Genomic DNA, 16,073 nt, shown 5'->3' with positions numbered 1-16,073 from the left:
TCAGGTAGACCAGCTGAAGTTAACAACAATCAAATGGAGACCTTAATTCAGATCAATCAATATTTTACCACACCCCGGAGAGAGCCGACATACTCAAAAAACCCGAATCAAGCATGGAAAAATCATTTGCTGTCACAATACAACCTGGCCCAAATTGAAAAGCTAACACCTGTTCTATTAGTATGAGCAGTAAAGAAAAGTCCTTTTGGCTCCTCACCACCGCTCTTCACGGAGCTTCTACCTAAAACCACAGGTTCTCTAAGGGAAGGCAGCAACCTACTACCACGGGCTACCACCCCTCTTCCCAACCCCCGGTTGCCTAGCAACCAGCTTCCTTCTGCCCCTCTCGCGTGAGTCGCCCGCAGTGACGCGAAACAGGCGCGGTGCATGTTGGGACCACGCGGGTTCGTGTTCTTCTGGGCCCTCTGGTCAGCGAGGCTGACAGGTCTTCGCGGCCTAGACTGGCGAACGCCGGAGCCTCGCGGGCCGCAGCTGCCTGGGCTGGCTTGTTACCGGGGCCGTGGCCAAACCGTCCACCCTCACCTGGAAGTGCGCGCTTGGGTAAGCCCCTTCCACGCCCTCAGGCCGCATAGGTGTCTCAGGCTTCCCTCTGAGCTGGTCACCAGCGGCTTCCGACTCCGATGATGTGGTGGACAGAGCAGTGTGTGTTGGGGTTTGCCAAGCACGTCATAATTACGAGGCGACTCGATGGACGTGAGTTTGAGTGAACTCCGGGAGTTGGTGATGTACAGGGAGGCCTGGCGTGCTGCGATTCATGGGGTCGCAAAGAGTCGGACACGACTGAGCGACTGAACTGAACTGAACTCAGTGCTTAATAGGTGCACAGCGTTTGTCGCTTAGTGAGGGCTCCAGCCGTTCTTTGTTGGTCTTCCTCACTGGGGTTTGCACCCGCCCTCATGGGTCCCACGATGCTGGGACATGATTCTGCTCCTCATCTCAGCAACATCTCTCTCTTCAGGATTCTGTTCCTGGCCCTCTTTTAACAGATGCTGGTCTGCTACACCGTCTTCTCAGTTACAAGGGTGGTTTTAGATGGTTTTTAGTTCTCAAGTAACAGGACTTCTAAGCTCTAAGACAGCATTTTGTCTGTTTGTAGGGACTTGTGTGCCTTTTTTCATATCTCAGACTCTTTCTAAAGTGAAAGTAAAGTCGCTCAGTTGTGTCTAACTCTTTGTGACCCTATGGACTGTAGTCCCGTCCGTCCTTGGGATTTTTCCAGGCAAGAATACTGGAATGGGTTGCCATTTCCTTCTCCAGGGGATCTTCACTACCCAGGGATTTAAGTTGGGTCTCCCACACTGTGGGCAGACTCTTTACCATCTGAGCCACCAGGGAATCCCTTGTGTGCCTTTTTTCATATCTCAGGCTCTTTCTAAACCTGAAGTCAAAATAGTTCACTTTCTTTCCCATTCCCCCACCTTTTGTGTGTTCACTAAATTCCCGTAGTTACCAAGGCATGAAACTGTCAGATTTGACTCTTAACCAGCCTTGTAGCCCCATTGTTCTGTGAGATTCCAGGTTCTATATACAGCTGTCTCCATCCTTTGCATTTTTTAGCCCACTTTCTTTCTTTTTATTTATTTGGCTGCACCAGATCTTTGATCGTCGTTGCAGCATGCAGGGTCTTCTGGTTGTGTCATGTGGGATCTAGTTCCCTGGCCAGGGATCGATCTTGGGCCCCCTGGGTTGGGAGCACCTAGTCCTAGCCACTGGACCACCAGGGAAGTCACTGTTCTTTGCATTCTTATTGCTCCTCCGCAGGCCCCCCAGGGTCTCTCTGGTGTCTTCCCTTAGTTTTCTTTCCGCTCCTCAGGCTGGATAACTTCAAAGGATCTGTTTTGAAGTCTGCTAGTCTTTTACTTCTCAAATCCGCTGTTGAAACCTTCTAGTGAATTTTTCATTTCAGTCAATGTATTTTTCAGTCCAGGATTTCTGATTGCTTCCTTTCTATCATTCTTTTTAGTAATGTTCTCGTTTTGTTCATCCGTTATCTTCCTGATTTTCTTTAGTTTCTTTGTCCATGGTTTCCTAAGCTCATTGAACTTAAGATGCTTGATTTAAAGTTTTTGTTTAGTTAGTCCAGTGTCTGGACTAATTGTTTTCTTTTTTTCTTGTGAATGGCCCATACTTTCCTGTTGCTTTGTTTTAAATTTTTTTGTTGAGAGCTGTATATTCTAAGTGTTGTAATGTGTCATCAGTGGCTCAATTGTGTCCAACTCTTTGTGACCCTGTATACTGTAGCCTACCAGGTTCCTCTGTCCATGTGATTTCCCAGGCAAGAATACTGGAGAGGGTTGCCATTTCCTACTCAAAGTGTTATAATGTGATAAGTCTCAAAATGTGATTCTTACTCATCAGGGATTGCTATTTTTTGCTTGTTGAGGGCTGGAACTGTTACTTTTACAAACTATTTTTGCAAAATGTGTATTCCTTGTTTTCCTGTGGTCACTGAAGTTTCTGTTCCATTTTCTCTGCTGTCTGTCAGTGACCTGACATAGGACCTGATTTTCTTAAATGTTTGACTCTAAATAGGGAGCTAGGGGAGGTGTATTCTGTCTCTTAATCTGATAGATGCTCAAGGAAAAGCCAAAGAAAACAGAGATTTGCCAGTAGGGTCAAATCCAAGTTAAGCATCAATGCTGATCTTCCGGGACCCATCCAACTGATCAAACTGTGTGACCCCAAACTTTGGGAGGACAGTGTTTCCACTGTCTACTCTGGCATCAGCCAACTTCTTCAGGAACATAGGCTGCTATCCTATACAGCTGCAGCATATCTGAGGAATGAGGGATATTGACTAGTTTGCACATGTTCTTCACTTGTGAAAGACCAGCAACCTTTCCCTTCATTGTTAGAAGGACTCCTCAGGTTGTTAAAAGTTTCTGGTCATGTTCCAAGTTACAAAATAGTTGATTTCAGTCATTCTTTGTAGCTCAATGATTGCTTTGGTGAAGAGACAAACCTCTAGTTCCTCCTCTGTCATTTTGTGTGACATCACTCTGATTCATAGTTTTAGAACAATATATTCTGATAATCTCTGTTTTCTTAATTGGTCTGTTTAGATGATTTACATTTAATATAATTTTTGATTGGTTAGGATTTAAGTCTGCCATTTTACTTATTTTCTATTTGTTCCTGCTTCTTTGGTGCTTCCTTTTCCCTTTTCTTGCCCTCTTATGGGATGGATACTTGAACATTTTTTAGTACGTCATTTTAATATAGCTGTGGAAGTGAATGTGTTAGTCACTCAGTCACATCCGACTCTTTCTGACCCCATGGACTATAGACCACCAGGGTCCTGTGTCCATGGGATTCTCCAGGCAAGAATACTGGAATGGGTTGCTACTTTCTTCTCTAGGGGATCTTCCTGGCCTAGGGATCGAACCTGGGTCTCCTGCATTGCAAGTATATTCTTTACCATCTGAGCCACCAGCTACCCTCCCTAATATAGCTATAGATTTTTTTAATGTAGCTTTTGTTGTATAGGTTTTCAGTGGTTACTGTTGAGATTATGTTACACATACTTACCGATAGGTTACCAGTAGTATCAATCTTTACAAGTTCAAGCAGAATGTAGAAACTTTACCCCCTTTAGGTCCCTCCCTTTTCTTCCCTTTATGACATTGTTTCAAATTTTACCTCTACATTCGTTGAGAGCCACATGAGACAACATTATAATTTTTTTTTCATCTATCAAACATAACTAAAAGTTCAAGAGATTGTATTCACACAGATATTTGCCCTAAAAATTGCTTGTTCTTCTTTCATGATATTTCAAACTTCTGTTAATTTCTTTTTATTTGGAGAACTCTTCTTTCGTCACTTTTTTAGAGCAGGTCTGATAGTGGCAGATCACTTCACTTTCTCCATCTCTTGATATTTTTAGTTCACCTTCTTTCTGGAAAGATATTTTCACTGGATATAGAATTATGCATTGTCATTTTTTTTCTTTTGGCTCTTTAAAAATGTTTTGTTATTTCCTTCTCCCCTCCATGATTTCTGATGAGAAATCTGTAGTATTTCAAATTGTTCTTTCTCTGTAGGTAATACTTTGTTTTTCTCCACCTGTTTTTGAGATATTTTTTCTTTATTTTTAATTTTCAGACATTTGATTATGATGTATCTGGGTGTTGACTTATTTGAGTTCATTCTTTTAGGGTTTGTTCAGGTATTTGAATTGGCAGGTTTATGTCTTTTGCCAAATTTGAGAAGTTTTCAGCCATTATTTCTTCAAATAGTTTTTGTGTGCTGTACTCTTTCTCCCCTCCTTCTGTGACTCCAGTGACATGAGTATTTTAGATCTTCTGTTATTGTCCCTTAATGCTTTTTTTTTCTGTTTTGTCTCTTTTTCTTAGATTGGATCATTTCTACAGATACATCTTTAGATTCACTGATTCTTTTCTCTGTTAAATCTCCATTTTGCTATTGAGTCCATACAGTGCATTTTTTAACTTATTGTAATGTTTAAATACACAGAAGAACTGTACAAAAAAGATCTTCACGACCAAGATAATCACGATGCTGTGATCACTCACCTAGAGCCAGACATCTTGGAATGTGAAGTCAAGTGGGCCTTAGAAAGCATCACTACAAACACAGCTAGTGGAGGTGCTGGAAAGATGCTGCTGTGAAAGTGCTGCACTCAATATGCCAGCAAATTTGGAAAACTCAGCAGTGGCCACAGGACTGGAAAAGGTCAGTTTTCATTCCAATCCCAAAGAAAGGCAATGCCAAAGAATGCTCAATCTACCACACAGTTGTATGCATCTCTATATGTATGTGTATGTATGCACGCTAATAAAGTAATGCTCAAAATTCTCCAAGCCAGGCTTCAGCAATACACGAACCGTGAACTTCCAGATGTTCAAGCTGGTTTTAGAAAAGGCAGAGGAGCCAGAGATCAAATTGCCAACATCCGCTGGATCATTGAAAATGCAAGAGAGTTCCAGAAAAACATCTCTTTCTGCTTTATTGACTATGCCAAAGCCTTTGACTGTGTGGATCACAATAAACTGTGGAAAATTCTTCAAGAGATGGGAATACCAGACCACCTGACCTGCCTCTTGAGAAACCTATATGCAGGTCAGGAAGCAACAGTTCAAACTGGACATGGAACAACAGACTGGTTCCAAATAGGAAAAGGAGTACGTCAAGGCTGTATATTGTCACCCTGCTTATTTAACTTCTATGCAGAGTACATCATGAGAAACGCTGGGCTGGAAGAAGCACAAGCTGGAATCAAGATGCCGGGAGAAATATCAATAACTTCAGATATGCAGATGACACCACCCTTATGGCAGAAAGTAAAGAGGAACTAAAAAGCCTCTTGATGAAAGTGAAAGTGGAGAGTGAAAAAGTTGGCTTAAAGCTCAACATTCAGAAAACGAAGATCATGGCATCCGGTCCCATCACTTCATGGGAAATAGATGGGGAAACAGTGGAAACAGTGTCAGACTTTATTTTTGGGGGCTCCAAAATCACTGCAGATGGTGACTGCAGCCATGAAATTAAAAGACGCTTACTCCTTGAAAGAAAAGTTATGACCAACCTAGATAGCATATTGAAAAGCAGAGACATTACTTTGGCAACAAAGGTCTGTCTAGTCAAGGGTATGGTTTTTCCAGTGGTCATGTATGGATATGAGTTGGAGTGTGAAGAAAGCTGATCGCTGAAGAATTGATGCTTTTGAACTGTGGTGTTGGAGAAGACTCTTGAGAGTCCCTTGGACTGCAAGGAGATCCAACCAGTCCATTCTGAAGGAGATCACCCTGGGTGTTCTTTGGAAGGAATGATGCTAAAGCTGAAACTCCAGTACTTTGGCCACCTCATGTGAAGAGTTGACTCATTGGAAAAGACTCTGATGCTGGGAGGGATTAGGGGCAGGAGGAGAAGGGGACGACAGAGGATGAGATGGCTGGATGGCATCACTGACTCGATGGGCGTGAATTTGAGTGAACTCTGGGAGTTGGTGATGGACAGGGAGGCCTGGTGTGCTGTGATTCATGGGGTCGCAGAGTCGGACACGACTGAGTGGCTGAACTGAACTGAACTGAATGTTTAATTCTGAAATTTCCATCTGGATCTTTAGGTATTTTTCTTTGATGAGACTTTCTATTTCTCAGTAAGTTTCAAGAGTGTTCATAATTATTTCTTGCAATATATTTATAACAGCTGCTCTAAAATCCTTGTTCAACAATTTCAATATCTTTGTCACCTTACAGTCAGCATCTGTTGATTGTATTCTCTCATTTGAATTCTTTTTCTTAGCACTTAGTATGAGGAGTAATTTTTAAATTTTATCATGGACATGTTGAATATTATGTTGTGAGGTTCTAGGTTTTTTTTTTTTGGTAAATCTATTTTAGGAGGGAATCAATTTCCATATATTTATATTCAGAATGCACATTCTCATCTAATTTTGTGGGCTTTGGTTTGGAGATCAGTTTCATTTTCACAGTGTTTTTCAGAGCTGTTCTGGCCTGCCCATCTGTCTACTACCCAGACACTGACTTGGAACCTCAGAGTATTCCTCATTGTAGTTCAGTTCCCATAGCTTTTGCTGTGTTGGTACTGAATGGTTGGTTTCACATATGCACTGCTTAGGAAAGCATGACCAATCCTTCGTAGACATGTTTAAAGAACGCCTTTTTCTAGCTCCCTCTTCTGTATTTGGGAGGGGATTAGGTGCTGCCTTTTTACTGTTATTCAGTTAGTGCAGGTTGTGGCTCCTCCCCACAGTCTCCAGGACCTGGTGGGTAGGGGAGAGGCCTCACCTCTGCTTTGTTGGTACCAGGTGGGCATGGCCAACAGGGCTTTGTCTTACAGCCTCTCAGTACCTGGTGGGGAGGGAGAAAGGTATGAGTTCTTTTGTGGCATTTGCCTAGAGTAGGGTGACTGTAATCAAAAGGGTACCTACCATCTTGCAGAGCTCCCCTCCTCATGATCATTTGCTGGAGAGTATAGGCTTTTCTTAGGGCTTGGTTTTATGGGTTGTTTTGCTTTGAGAAGGGCTCAGTGCCATTTTCTAGTTGCAGACTGCTCTAACACCCAAGCCAAAATATATAGGAGTCAAAACAAACAGACCACACAGGGCACTCACCACTGAGTTACCCCTTGAGTCTCCAGTCAGTTTGCCTTCTTTTCTCCACCTTTTGAGAGGTTTTTCTGATAGTTATGCCATGTGTTTTGAATAGCAATTTTGGTTGTAAGTTGTGAGAGGAAGATGATGGAATGTGCGTACTCCATCTTCTTTGCACCAGGAAACAACATAAGGCATTTAAAATAGTTTTCTTGGGACTTTTCTTGCAGACTGGTGGTTAGGAATCTGCACCCCCAAAGCAAGGGGTGTGCGTTTCATCCCTGGTCAGGGAACTAAGATCCTGCATGCTGTGCAACCAAAAACAAAAAAAAAGTAAAATTGGTTTCTTGGTAAGTTTTAGAGCATAACTTCTCATTTTAATAACAATACACTTGTTCCTGTGTGATGAAAAATCCTACCAGTTTTGTGTATTATGTCTCACGGTCCCATACTGCAGCAGCTAAAACTTAAGTTTTAGGCTAAAACTTAAAACTTAAGTTTAAGGCTAAAAGTTAACTCCAGTATACAACCCAGACCTTCTTCCTAAAGAGCTCTGTTGTTCAGCCCCGCTGCCTTTGTACTCTGGCTTATGAGACCTCTCCCAGTCTTCTTCCTCATTCCGTCTATCCATTTGGGCCCTCTCCTCCGGTTGGCTAGCCTCAGCCTTTCAACCCTCGCTGAACTTACAGTAGGACTGTTGGGAAGATTAAATAGACCGATACATGTCAAGCACTGAGAGCAGCAGCTGGCACAGAATAAGTGGTCCTGACATCATAGTAGTGGTTGTTATACCCTCAATTTTGGCATAGCCTCAGGTTTAGGTAAAAGAAACCCCAGCTGTCTGTGGTCTACCACCAAAGTAGGAAAGTCAGATTCTTGTCAGCTTCAGTTTAAAGATGAAATTGACTCATGCAAACATTTACTGAATGCTCACCATGTTGAGTATTGTGAACAAGACACAATGTCTGTCTTCAAAGAGTCCAGAGACTATAGAGTAGGGAGTAATATATATGTGAATGAGCACAATTAAGTAAATAAATGCAATGTAAATAGTCCGTGCAAGATAGTGGGGACACCAGGGTGGTAGTGGCCGTATCTTTGGGACTAAGGAAGGGTTCACGGAGGTGGTAACACTTAGGGTGAATCTTAGAAAATAAGTAGTTTTTCCCCTGAGGAGTAAACGCATTTCATACAGAAGCAGGAAGAACAGAATTTCAGACACATGAATCAGTCTGGCAGGCAGTTTAGTACTCACATAATTTGTCGTGTGTCTACCTTTGGATTGAAATTGTACGTTTAGAGAAGCACACAGGCCAGACTCTAACCTGAATTTCAAGGTCCCTTATGATCTAGTCCCTACTTTCTAGGTTTTTTTTTCATCTCCTCCATTTTTTCTCCCAATTTACGTGTAGTTGATTTACAGTGTGTGTGAGTTTCAGATGTACAGCAAAGTGATTCCGTGATACATATACTATATTCTTTCTCAGATTCTATTTCAGGTAGTCCCCTGTGCTATACAGTAGGTCCTCGCTCATTATCTATTTTGTATATATCTAGCGTTTTCTCTTGGCATTGGCATACATATGTTTATAATTTTGTCTGATATAATGTGTTAATACCTGCACAGTGATCCACAGTATCCACTCTCTTATTTTTGATTAGTTGATTGATTTTGGCTGTGCTGAGTCTTCGTTGCTGCATGAGGGCTTTCTCCAGTTTCAGCAAGCCATGGCTACTCCTTGTTGCTGTGCCCAGGCTCCTTATTTCGTTGGCTTCTGTTGCTGCAGAGCAGAGGTTCAGTAGCTGTGGTGTACAGGTCTAGTTGCTCCGCAGCATGTATGTGGGATCCTTCCAGGGATCCTTCTTAACCACTGCACCACCGGGGAAGTCCTAGTATCCATGGGATCTGTGGATCTTAACACACCTCTTGGATCTTGACTCTTGAGACAAGACCAGCAAGGGAGACACATTGAATCCAAAGTATAAAATGAGAAAGAAAAAAAATTCAGTCACTAACCTGAATTGAGGTCGAGGGAAAAGAGTACAGGACAGCAGATGTTTATGTGATAGCAACTTAGGTTGTTACCTGTAGCCTTGCAGGGTCGCCCCACCTCCACTGTGTTGCTGACATGTCCTGTGCAGTTTCTTTTTATCCACAGCTGCCTCGGGCTTAATTATTTCTCCAGACTTTCCTTATTTTATCTGGATAAGAGTTAGGCAGATTCAATTTTATCTTCCATGCAGGGACTGCTGGGGCAGGATATCTACTAAACTACGCAGCTTTCCCCCACTTTCACCAGTTTGGGAACAGCCATTGCCTGCTCTGTCCTCTCCAGTCTCTCTTTTCCTGAGACACTGCTGACTGGAGGCTGCTCCTGTTCTCAGGGGTCCAGCACGGAGGACATGAGCCAGGCCGCTCGGTGTCTCCCGTCTGGACCCTCCCCTGCAGCACTTTTCTCTCGCCTTCCACGCTCTTGTCACATGAACATGCAGCATTCAAGTGCACCAGCCTCTCTTTGGACTGCAGCCATTACAGCTGTGGATTCCTCTACCTAAAGCTCTTCCCAAGGCTCCTCTTAGCCCTTCACCCCCTCAGCCAAAGACAAGACTGCCTCACAGAGGCCTTGCTGACTGACCCTGTCAGCTGTTATACCCCGTCCTGTGCTATCACGACAGCCGGTGGCAGATCGAGTTTTCCGAAGATGGCCACAGAAACGTTTCCCATCACACGTGCTCATCTGACTATGTAACCTTACAGCTTCTTCCATTGAGGGGTGGGAGGTCTGTCTCTGCCTCTTAAACCTGTGCATATCTCAGTGATTGCCTTGACCAAGTAAAGTAGGACAGAAGTGACTATGTTAATTCCCAGGCTAGGTCATCAAAACGCTGTGCACTTCCACCTTTCTCTCTGGGCACGGTGGCTCTCAGAACTAAGCTGCCATACTCCAAGGAAGCACACGGTAATCCACATGGAGACCCAGCACGGAGAAGAAATGTGTACGTGTTCCCGGCCCGTAATTCAGCAGATGTCCCAGCTGACAGCTGTTAGCAATGTGAGTGAAGAGGCATCTAAGTGACGCCAGCCTCCTACCATCGGTCATTCCTAGCCTTTGGGCCTTCCTAGTTGACCTTTCAAATACTGAGTAGCAGAAACAAACCAGTCCACTAGCATCAGACAATCTCTGAGGATAATGATTGGTTTTCGCCACTGCACTTTTGGTGGGGGGGCTGCACTTGTCTTTGTGGCTGTGCCCAGGCTTTCTCTGGTTGCGGCGAGCGGCGGCTGCTCTCTAGTTGTGGTGTGTGGGCTTTTCTTTGTTGTGAAGCACGGGCTTCAGGAGTTATGGCACGTGGGCTGTCGTCCTGTGGTACGTGGGGATTCCTGGACTAGGGATTGAACCGGTGTGCCCTGCATTGGCAGGCAGATTCTTAACCACTGGACCACCAGGGAAGTCCGCCACTGCGTTCTTTATTGGTTTCTTATACTATTAGTAATCGAAACAGTCTTTACTATTGAATAATTTGGTACTTTCAGTGCTTTTCTACTTAATGTCTGACTTCTTTGTTAAACTACATCCTCCTTGAGGGCTGGTACCATGTCTGTGGTCCGCATTGCTGTATACTGGGTAGCACAGAGCAGGTAGGGGGTGCACAGTAAATGGTGAACTAACAACTGGAAGGGATGCATGTCTTCTCTTAATGTGGTAGACACCAGGCACGTGTTCCTACCCCCAGAACCGCTTCTGACCTGCGGTTCTGTGCTTACCAAGTTATCTCCATCCCTCGCAGGCATCCTCTCTCTCTCCCCACCCTGACTCATCTGTTAGTGAGAGGCGCACCACACTAACAGTGTGTTGTCTCAACCACGTTTCTAACTTGCCAGCGGTGCCTATAACTGTTCATGCCACCTCTGCAGGCGGAAGGGTGGGAAGGGTGAAAAAACAGGAGGCCAGGAGTTCCAGAGACAAACTGGATACATTTTAAAATTCTGTTGAGAGAAGAAATGCACATCTTGGGTAGTTTGGTGTTTTGTCCTTAATGACAGTTCTTCACTGACAGTATTAGATTGTTGGAGTTAATAATCCACTGGGGACAAGCTTCAGGCTGCCCTCTAGTGGGAAGCAGCACAATAGAGTCCTCTTTTGGCTCAGATGGTAAAGAATCTGCCTGCAATGCAGGAGACCAGGGTTCTACCCCCAGGTGGGAAGATCCCCTGGCGAAGGGAATGGCAACCCACTTCAGTGTTCCTGCATGGAGAATTCCGTGGGCAGAGGAGCCTGGTGGGCTTCAGTCCACAGAGTCGCAGAGTCAGACACAAATGAGTGACTAACACTGTCACTTTCATAGCGCATTACACCCTAGGCAACCTGGACCTCTGCAATGAAGAAACTCAGTGTAGGAACCAGCTGTCTTGTTGGCTGTGTATCATTAGCACTTATGATATTACCTGGCATTTAGTATAGGAGCTCAGCTAATACTTATTGAACAGACTAACCAACATGTACTGTTCATGAGCACTAGCACGTTTCTTGAGAACCTACTATGTTTAAGACACCAACACAAGCACTGTAGGTTATGCAGATCACAGCTGGGTAGTAAATATTTTAGGTTTAGAGGCCATATGGTTTCTATTACAACTACTCAACTCTGCTCTTGGGGTGGAAAAGCAGCCACAGACAATAGAAAATCTAATGAGTGTGTCTTAGTTCCAGTGAAACTTGATTTTTAATGATAAGTTTACAGTACAAATGTTGATGTGAGACACAAGATTAAGGCCTAAAAGGCCTTGTGGCTTCCCCCCTTCCTTGCTCTGGATTAATTGTTCTGTGGGAAGCCAGCTGCCATGTGATGAGGACACTTAAACAGCCCTGTGGAGAGGTCCATGTAGTGAGAAAATGAGGCCTTCTGCCAACAGCTGGCAGGGAACTGAGGCCTCCTCCAAATAACCAGGCAGGTCTTGGAAGCAGACCCTACACATGACAGCATAATGTCTTGACTGCCACCTCATGAAAGATCCGGAGCCAGAACCCCCACTTAAGCCACTCCCAAATTTCTGGCTCTGTAAGATAAGAAAGGTTTGTTGAGTTAAGCTACTTAGTTCAGGTCAGTTCAGTTCAGTCGCTCAGTTGTGTCCGACTCTTTGCGACCCCATGAGTTGCAGCACGCCAGGCCTCCCTGTCCATCACCAACTCCTGGAGTTCACTCAAACTCACGTCCATTGAGTCAGTGACGCCATCCAGCCATCTCTACTTAATTGTGGGGTAATTTGTTATGCAGTAATAGATAACAAATACATTCCAGCATCTTTCCCATTGAATTACAGTGGTGCCAGTATAGAACACTGGTTGACCACATGTATGCTAGTCTTTCTGGATTCTCTCTTCTGTTCCATTAACCTGTACGTCTATGTTCATGTCAACATACTGTCTTGATTACTATAACTTTTGCTGTAAGTCTTGAAGTCAGATAGTATAAGACCTCCAATTTAATTATTTGTCAGTTGAGTTGACTGAGCTATTCTGGGTTCTTTGCACAGCCATATAAATTTTAAACCACCTTATCAATTTCTAGTTAAAAACCTGACATTTTCATTGGGATTGCACTGAATCTATAGATCAATATGAGCTCTAAAAATTATTTGCAGATTTAGTGTAATGTTTTAGTATTGAAGTTTTGCATGTATTTTGTTACATTTAAATTTATCTGTAAATATTTCCCACTCCAGTATTCTTGCCTGCAGAATTCCATGGACAGAGGAGCCTGGCAAGCTCCAGTCCATGGAATTACAAAGAGCTGGATAAACTGAGCAACTAATACAGACTGTTTTAAATTATTATCAAATGTTGGCAATATTCTATGTGCCGTATCCTTGTAGCAGTTTGTACCTACATAGTAGTTTGTTAATCTCCTACCCCGTCCTGCTCCTCTTCCCACTGGTAACCAGTAGTTTGTTCTCTATTATCTCTGAGTCTGTTTCTGTTTTTGTCAGGTATTTTCTGAGTGTGCATCTTGCTCTGGGCATTCTCGTAGCCTTCTAAATATTCTATTATACATAGATGATTATAAATGCCCTGCTTACCCAAAGAAACTCTACCCAGCTTTTCCTCCCAGACTTTAGGTAGCCTGCTTTAGTCTGTTATGAGGGTTGCCATAACAAAATATCATGGACTGAGTGGTATACACAGCAGAAATTTGTTTTCTCACAGATCTAGATGATGGAAGTCCAAGACCAAAGTGTTGGTACGGCTGGTTTTTCCTGAGTCCTCGCTTCTTGGTTTACAGATGACCACCTTCCTGTATATTCCTGTGGCCTTTTCTCTGCATCTCTGGTGTCTCTACCTCTTCTTATAAGGACACTAGTCATATTGGACTGGGCCCCACTCCTATAACCTCTTTTAACCTTAATTAATCTTTAAAGGCCCAATGGGAATTAGGGTTCAGTATTTACATTTTGGGAGAACACACTTCAGTCCGTAACAGTAGTCCATTGTTTATCTCAACGGTAGTCTTTTGCCCCAGGCATCTGTGGTTTACTTACCCTGTGATATTTTCAAGCAATGTCCACTTGCTTTTCTGGCCTAAGTGAGTTCCAAGTTCAGCAGAAGAGAAAAAGTGCATGCATAATTCCTTCAGGTAGTTCCCATTACAGGTTAGAGCAGAAATATAGGATAATTTGCAAATAAGATCTCTGCTGCCTATGAAACAGGGACCAGATTCCCACACTGGGAATGCAGGTTTCTATCTTCCTGATTGCTGCCAAGCTGGAGAGTGGGTGGGAGAAAACAAAGTAAAAATGCCACAAAGCTTTCCACCACTTTAAAATGGCTGTTTTCTTGACTTAGCGTTTGTTTGGTTTTTGTAAATCTTTGATTGTTTTCCAGAGTTCTTTTTTTTTTTTTTCCCCAGAGTTCTGATAGTTATTTCTAACAGTTACTGCTCTGTTTTTTGATGTTTATGTGAGAGGATGGGAGCTTGAAGATGCTGCCTCTGCTATTTTGCTTATGTCAATCTTATGTTTTTAAAAGATTTAAATAACAAGAAAAAAAGTCATAAAAATTTACCTATGTTACCATTTCTGATGCTCTCCGCTCCTTCATGTAGATCTAGATTTCCATATGGGATAATTTTCCTTGGGCCTGAAGGACATTCTTTAACATTTCTTATAGTTGGTCTAGTGGTGATGAAGATATTAAAAGATATTTTTCACTGGGATATAATTTTAATTTTTTTTCTTTCAGTACTTTAAAGTTATTACTCTACTTTCTTCTCTCACTTGCATTGTTTTCAACAAGAAATTTGGTATCATCTTTATCTTTGTTCCTCAGAAACATTCTTTTTTCTTTAGAATTTTATCTGTATTGCTGGTTTTGACAGTTTGACTTTGATGTGACTTGTTATAGTTTTCTTTATATTTCTTGTACTTGGGATTGAGCTTCAGAATTGTGGGTTTTTTTTAATTTTTTTTACTGTGTTTGGAAAGTTTGGGGCCATTATTTCTTCTCATACTTTTCTATATGGGAGGCCTGGCGTGCTGCGATTCATGGGGTCGCAAAGAGGCGGACACGACTGAGCGACTGATCTGATCTTATCTGATACTTTTCAAATATTTGAAATGTAATTATATTAATGACTTCTTTATTCTTTTTTGGCTACACTGGGTCTTCGTTGCTGCTCGCAGGCTTTCTCCAGTCGAGAGCGAAGGCTGCTGTTTGCTGGAGGACTTGGGCTCCTCACTGTGTGGCCTCTCTCGTCGTGGAGCATGGCCTCTGGGTGCTCAGGCTTAGTACTTATAGCAGTAGTTGCCGCGTGCGGGCTCAGTATTTGCAGCTCGTGGGCTCGAGAGCATGGGCTGCAAGAGCTTAGTTGCCCCACAGCCCGTGGGATCTTCCCGAACCAAGGATTGAACCCACGTCCCCTGCATTGGGGACTGGACTTCCCCAAGCACTGGACTTCCAGGGAAGTCCCTAAGGTAACTTTTAATGTCATTCTTTGCTAGTTTTAACCTCTGTGACCGTTCTGGGTCAGTTTTGCTTATTCTCCTTCTGACAGGTCATGTTTCCCTGCTTGTTTGTATGCCTGGTAATCTTTGGATGTCAGGCACTGTGAAGTTTGCCTTGTGAAGTTCTGGTCACTTTTTATTCCTGTAAGTTTTCTTGAACTTTGTTTTGGGATGCAGTTAAAGTCCTTGGAAAAGTTTGATTCTTTCAGACTTTGCTTTTTGATCTATTAAGTAGGTTGAGAGCAGTGTTCAGTCAAAGGAGGATCGTTTCCTCTGTTGAGGTAGCAGTGCCTTCCTGAGTACTCTACCCAGGGTCCTGGGAATTATGCTTTTCCCAGTCTGGCCAGGGGAATAGATACCTTTCCTAGCCATTCTTTAGTGCCAGATCCTGTTTCCTCTAATGCTTTTTCTTTGGCTTTGGGTAATCTCCTCATAAACATATACTAATGAGTACTGTGCTGAATACTCAAGGAGAAACCTCTGTAGACCTCTGGGATCCTGTTACAGTTCTCTTCTCTCTGGTATTCTTTTATTATTTTCTCTGAGCTACTTGGCATGTGGGATCTTAGTTCCCCAACCATGGATCAAACCCATGCCCCCTACATTGGAAGCAGTCTTAACCACTGGACCACCTGGGAAGTCCCTGGAATTCTGTCTTTTAAACTTTACTGCTTTGGTAAACTCTTAGCTCCGTCACCTCCATTTCAGATAGGCAGGGAACTGACAACAGCCCAATAGACTCCCTGAATCCTTTCTACTGTTTCAACTGGATGCCAAGGGTGTTAAAATGCCTTTACAGGATGCCTCCACTTTGGCATGGCCACAACTCCCTTGACAATGTTCTTATCCAAGGACTGCTCTAACTCTGGTATCTCTGTTCCAATCTTAGCCCCATATAGTACCCACTTTCTAGTGAGCATCGGGTTGTCTCACTCTGCATATACAGCCTGGCTGTATTATACAGGGTTCTCCAGA

At 43.2% G+C, this 16,073-nt stretch overlaps 1 protein-coding gene across 1 annotated transcript in view; it reads left to right on the top strand.

Annotated features, from left to right (window-relative positions):
• The first annotated feature begins 417 nt into the window (after window positions 1-417).
• POM121C (POM121 transmembrane nucleoporin C) overlaps window positions 418-16,073 on the top strand; it is a 43,844-nt gene continuing 28,188 nt past the window's right edge. Inside the window, exon 1 of the mRNA XM_059881591.1 lies at window positions 418-561. The gene's annotated coding sequence lies outside the window, so the exon portion shown is untranslated. The remainder of the gene's footprint in view (window positions 562-16,073) is intronic.

The sequence above is a fragment of the Bos taurus genome, chromosome 25 (assembly GCF_002263795.3).
Source record: "Bos taurus isolate L1 Dominette 01449 registration number 42190680 breed Hereford chromosome 25, ARS-UCD2.0, whole genome shotgun sequence".
Classification (NCBI taxonomy): Eukaryota; Metazoa; Chordata; class Mammalia; order Artiodactyla; family Bovidae; genus Bos; species Bos taurus.
This window is presented reverse-complemented; position numbering and strand designations above follow the sequence as displayed.